Source organism: Drosophila miranda (genome assembly GCF_003369915.1).
Source record: "Drosophila miranda strain MSH22 chromosome Y unlocalized genomic scaffold, D.miranda_PacBio2.1 Contig_Y2_pilon, whole genome shotgun sequence".
Lineage (NCBI taxonomy): Eukaryota > Metazoa > Arthropoda > Insecta > Diptera > Drosophilidae > Drosophila > Drosophila miranda.
Window position 1 is genome coordinate 23,747,043 of NW_022881614.1, and position 6,000 is coordinate 23,753,042.

Here is a 6,000-nt window from a genome sequence, read left to right on the forward strand (position 1 = left end):
TGTAATGCGTAAGCTACGCGAGGCCGAGCGCGCCAGAAGACGGCAGACAGGAGGGGCATAGAGTGACCGCCCGGGCCCTGCGACGCAATACCTGACGGTCGTCCCGCAGGAGCACCTGGCAAACCAAACATACATACTTAAACACCTAATACTTCTTTCTATACTACTAATTTCTATCCTACTGTATATATCATATAACGCTTTTCCCTTCCGTTTTTTACTACCTAATAAAATATGGAATTAAAAAAAAAAAAAAAAACACATACATTGCATACATGCACAGATGATTTAGTGTTGCGGCCACCCGCATCCCCATCCCTCCGCCCCCCCTCACTATTTGCGACACATGCATGTGTCTGCTCTACCATGTGCCTTGGTTATATTTATTGCTATGTATTTTTTTTGCTGCTGCATGCCAACACTTGAGGGTCTTCCCAATGCGTCGCCACCGAGTACCGCCCTCGTCCCCACCATTCTCCTGCTCTACCACGTTTTGGCCTCATTGCATGTGTGGCTGGGGCACGACACCCACTCCCCCTGCCGCCGCGCCCGCGCCCGCACCAGCCGTACCGGCACCTTTATCTTTGGCCAACTATGTGAGCAGCTGAAACTGACACAAACACACACACACAGAAACAGACAGAGAAAGAGCCAGAGCAAGAGAGTCGGGCAAAGACAGAGACGGAGGTGGACACCAGTTAATGGGGTGGCACACACCCAGGCCAACCATCACCCCCACTCTCTTTCTCTCTCCCTCTCTCTCTCTCTCTCTGTCACTCTATCTCTGTCGGGCGGCAACCACTTGGCTTGCATTTTTTCCGATTTTTTCTTTCATTCTTTCTTGCAAACAATTTTTTTTTTTCTGTGCAGAATTACTTTTTTCTCTTTTTGTTTTTTATACCCGATACTCAAAATGAGTATTGGGGTATATTAGATTTGTGGTAAAAGTGGATGTGTGTAACGTCCAGAAGGAATCGTTTCCGACCCCATAAAGAATATATATTCTTGATCAGCATCAATAGCCGAGTCGATTGAGCTATGTCTGTCTGTCCGTCTGTCCGTCCGTCCGTCTGTCCGTCTGTCCGTCCCTATTAGCGCCTAGTGCTCAAAGACTATAAGAGCTGGAGCAACGATGTTTTGGATCCAGACTTCTGTGATATGTCACTGCTAAAAAAATATTTCAAAACTTCGCCCCGCCCACTTCCGCCCCCACAAAGGACGAAAATCTGTGGTATCCACAATTTTAAAGATACGAGAAAACCAAAAACGCAGAATCGTAGAGAATGACCATATCTTTTAGACTGCAGAATTTGAATAAGATCGTTTTATTATTATAGCCAGCATCAAGAAAACAATTTCATTTTTTCTCGCCCTGTCTCTCTCTAACACACACGTAGCATAGCCGGCTTTGCTTAGAGTAAAACATTAGCGCCTAGATCTCAGAGACTATAAAAGCTAGAGCAACCAAATTTGGTATCCACACTCCTAATATATCGGACTGAGACGAGTTTGTTTCAAAATTTCGCCACACCCCCTTCCGCCCCCGCAAAGGATGAAAATCTGGGGATATTCACAAATCTCAGAGACTATTAAGGCTAGAGTAACCAAATTTGGTATCCGCACTCCTGTTAGATCTCACTTTAAAACGTATATCTCAAAATTTCGCCCCACCCCCTTCCGCCCCCACAAAGGACGAAAATCTGTTGCATTAACAATATTGAGGATACGAGAAAACTAAAAACGCAGAATCATAGATAATGATCATATCTATCAGATTGCTGAATCTGGATCAGATAGATCATTTATAGCCAAAAGGAACAAATCAATTTGCACTGGCTACGCAGCCCCCGAAGTCACGCTCAGACTGATTTTCTGTCTCTCTCGCACGCACTCTTTGTCGTGTCGTTTAATATTAGCGGCGTCTGCCGGAGGAGAGCCATACTGACTTAGTATCGGGTATAACTGTAGAGTTGCGGTGTCCGCTGCAACTCACAACGTTCCCCCTCGTTTCTTTTGCTCTGCTGCCGCCCCCGCTGCTGCCACAGCTCTCTGATCATTTTTTTGCCCCACGGCACGTCGCCAATGTGTCTGAGTGTGTGTGAGTGAGAGCGAGAGAGAGCGAGCACTGGGCGCTGGGCTTGCAACTTTGAACTTTTCGAAGGAACCGAGCTGCTGCTGGGCTGAGTGAAAGGGAGGCAAATAAAGGAAAAAATCGAAATTTGAGTGAAGCGCAAAGAAAAAAAAAGCGCCCGCGTTCTGTCTGTGTGTTTGTGTGTGTTCGAGTCCCCTCCCCCCTCACCACACCCCCCAACAATGGCCGCAGCTCACACACACCGCACCAACACTCAGACAAGTCCTCTCCCCATTGACTCGTGTACACTTTCATTCTCAGTCCAAGTCGAAGCCGGCCCACCTTCACCTTCCCGCCCCCTTCCTGCTTCTTCGGCTCGCCCTGCCTCTGCAGTGGGGCTGGGGTTGGGGTTGGGGCCGACGCAGCGTCAGTCCAGTTTCATCATGATTTTTTTCTTGTTCAACTTTTCGTCCTGCTTCTTGTCTTCGGATTCGCCTGCTGGCTCTCGCTCTGCCTCTGCTCTGTCGGAGAGCGCAATTTTTTTCAGCGGCTCACGAAACGTGCATTGTTTTGTCGCACAGTGGTTCAAGCAGTACAATTTGGTAGTATTCGAGTTAATTAATATTTAAAATTGAATCATTGAAAAAAATAACATTTTTTTGATTGATTCATTGCATAGGGAATCGGCGGGTATAAGCTCTTAGGTTAGTTTCCACAGACCCCTTAAAAACAGTATCCAATTAGATGTTCCTTCTGGCGCAGTCTGGAGCCGCCGTTAGACGAGGAGCTCGTATTTCCAATTCATTCCCGATGTCCACACCCACTTTTACATCCATGTTGCATGTTCTCGCTTATGTCCTGACTACCTCCACGAGGAACATTGGCCGCGGGATGAGGACGAGTGTGTCCATCAATCGCTGCACTTTTTTGGTTTTTTGCAGCCCGCTCATCTGGTCCATTGTTTTTACTGGTTCCGCTGTGAACCTACCTACCTACTTACCCACTCCTCGGCAATGTCTACGCGACACCCGAACACAAATCATGGCCATGAGAATTCATCTCCAGTTAATGGGCGTACGTCGCCTCTCCCATTGAGATTGTCCGAGTCGAGTCGGAGTCTGAGTCCAGGAGGAAGGCGTCGTACATTTCGGTGTCCTGGTCAGTGTTGGTCATTTTCTAAGGGTGTTATATACTTGGATCCCGCCGCATTCCACTGAGTACCGCCTTATGTACATATGTATCGCTTACTGTCGCGCTGCTCGCACTCGCTCGCACACACACAAACACACGCGGGTAAGTTTGCCGCAAGTTTGTTAAGAAATGGTGGGGTGGGGATTGCGGTTTTCTGGGGATGGTAAGTGGGTGGCGCCAGCTCATGAATAATGCAAATTGTTGTCGACTAAGGTTTCGAGGGCTTTTTGCGCGTGTGCGGCCCACGGTGCGCGTGTTGTGCCGCAATTTTTTTCCTCCGCTTTCTGCTGCGCTCAGGCTCAAAGTTTCTTCTAATTTTTTCCAGCTTTGCTGCTTATGCTGTTGTTGTTGTATGCTTGAGTACTTCTCTGTTCCTGTGCATGGGTGTGTGTGTGTGTGTTTGTATGAGAGTTGCGGCTTGCTTATGTTTTATTTTTTCGTCTTCTCTTTTTATGTGCAGAGAGCTGGAGCGGAGAGCTCTGCCTTGGCCTCTGCTTTTGCTCCGCATTTTTTTCCGATTGCGATGGATTTTTTCGCTGCCAGCGTCGCTGCTGCCGATATATTTTTTTTTTTTTTGTTGTTTTTTTTTTTTTTTTTGTTGTGTGACTACAGGAAAGCTTCATGCCGACTCAGCCGAAGCCGAAGTGAGGGACTCTAACCGCTCTAAAACCAACTACACCTATCCCGGATCCCGGCGGTACTGTCGCGAGATATTACTTCGCCGGGGGGAGATGCCCGTAGGGCTCTTCTCTTAATAATCTCCTTTATCCTTTATCTCCTTGCATTGCGTGCTCTTTCTTCGCGACGCAGTTTGGTAGCCATAGTTACGGCCATGAATCTAATCGAGGCCCAGTTTCCTTCTGACTCCAGCAGGCATTCTGCCAGGTTTGACACCGCTGGCATTCTTCCAAGCTTGTTGCTTAGATCCTCTCGTTCTTGCCGAAATCTTGGACATTCGAAGAAGCAGTGCTCTGCGTCTTCGATGACCCCTGCGCAGACCACGCAGAAGGGGTCATCCTCGTGCTTAAACCTATGCAGGTAGGCTTTAAAGCAACCGTGTCCTGTCAGCAGTTGTGTCAGGTGATACTCCACTTGTCCATGGCTACGGTTCAGCCAACTCTTCAGGTCTGGGATTAGCCTATGGGTCCATCGCCCTTTGCTGCTGTTATCCCACGAATCTTGCCATTGCAGGATTGTGCGCTGCCTTAAGGCACCTCTGGTGTCCTGGTCCGTAGACCCCAGGGTTCGCTGTGCCCTGATTCCTGCGGCTTCTCTTGCCAGCAGATGGATGGGAATCATTCCTGCTACCACAAGTGCGGCGTCTTGGGATACCGTTCTGAATGCGCAACACACCCTCAGGGCACACAGCCTCTGGACTGCGTTGCATTCTCGGGCATATGTTTTATGCTTCATTGCATCAACCCATATTGGTGCAGCGTACATTAGCGTTGAGCCAACTACGCTCGCTAGTAGCTTTCGCCTTGGCTGTTTCGGGCCTCCGGTGTTGGCCATGATGCGGTATAGGGCCACTGCCGTCTTTCCTGCTTTGCTGCTTGCATACGCCATGTGATGCTTGAAGCTGAGTCTGTGGTCAATCATGACCCCCAGGTACTTCAGGCTTGGACTGGAGCTAATAGTGCAGTCTCCTACTCGGATCGTGGCCGTCTCCACTACTTTCCTGCTGCTTATGAGCACCGCCTCCGTTTTGTGGGTGGCTAATGAGAGATCCCTCCCTGATAGCCATGTTCTGGCTCTCTCTACCGCGTCGTTGCAGATTTCTTCCGCCGCTTCTTTCTGTTTTGCCACTACGACTATTGCTATGTCGTCGCCAAAGCCTATCACCGTGGCGCCCATTGGCATATCCATCTTGAGGATTCCATCATACATGATGTTCCACAGAAGCGGGCCGAGGACCGATCCTTGGGGAACTCCTCCAGTGATTTGGTGCTCACGTGTCCCTTTATCCGTCTCATATATGAGCACTCAATCTCTTAGGTAGTCCGCGATGATATTCTGCAGATACGGCGGTATTTGAAAGTTTCTCAATTCTTCTTGTATGTGATCCCAATTGGCAGAGTTGAATGCATTTTGGACATCGAGTGTTGCCACTATGCAATACTCTTTGGTCCCGTACATCCATCGGGTGCCATCGATAGCTCGCTTTGCTATCTCACATACCTCGCCGATTGCGTCCACCGTGGACCTGCCTTTGCGAAACCCGTGCTGTCTCGGTGAGAGCTGACGCGTTACTGCCTTCTCCAGCCTGGTGTGGATTATGCGCTCGAGGATCTTACCCACTGTGTCGAGCATGCAGAGTGGTCTATAGGATGATGGCTCCTCGGTCGGCTTGTTGCCCTTGGGTAAGAGGACTAGCCGCTGTCGCTTCCATGGTCTGGGGAAGGTCCCTTCGGACATGCACGCATTGAATAAATCCACGTACATTTGTGGATTGGTCTCAATAGCCGTGCGGAGAACGGCATTTGGGACCCCATCAGGTCCTGGTGCTTTGCCGTTCTTGATCCGTTGTAGAGCTTCGAAGACTTCTGCTCCCGTGGTGGCTTCTATTTCAGGTGGCGGTATTCTATCCATCACCCTCTGGGCTGCCACTTTCTCTGGAAATAGGTTTTCTACTATGTTAACCAGCAGATCTGCACACATTGGCGGCGGGGGACTGAACACTCGCAGTCTCTTCATTACCAGCCTGTATGCGTAGCCCCAAGGGTTCGCATCTGCGTCAT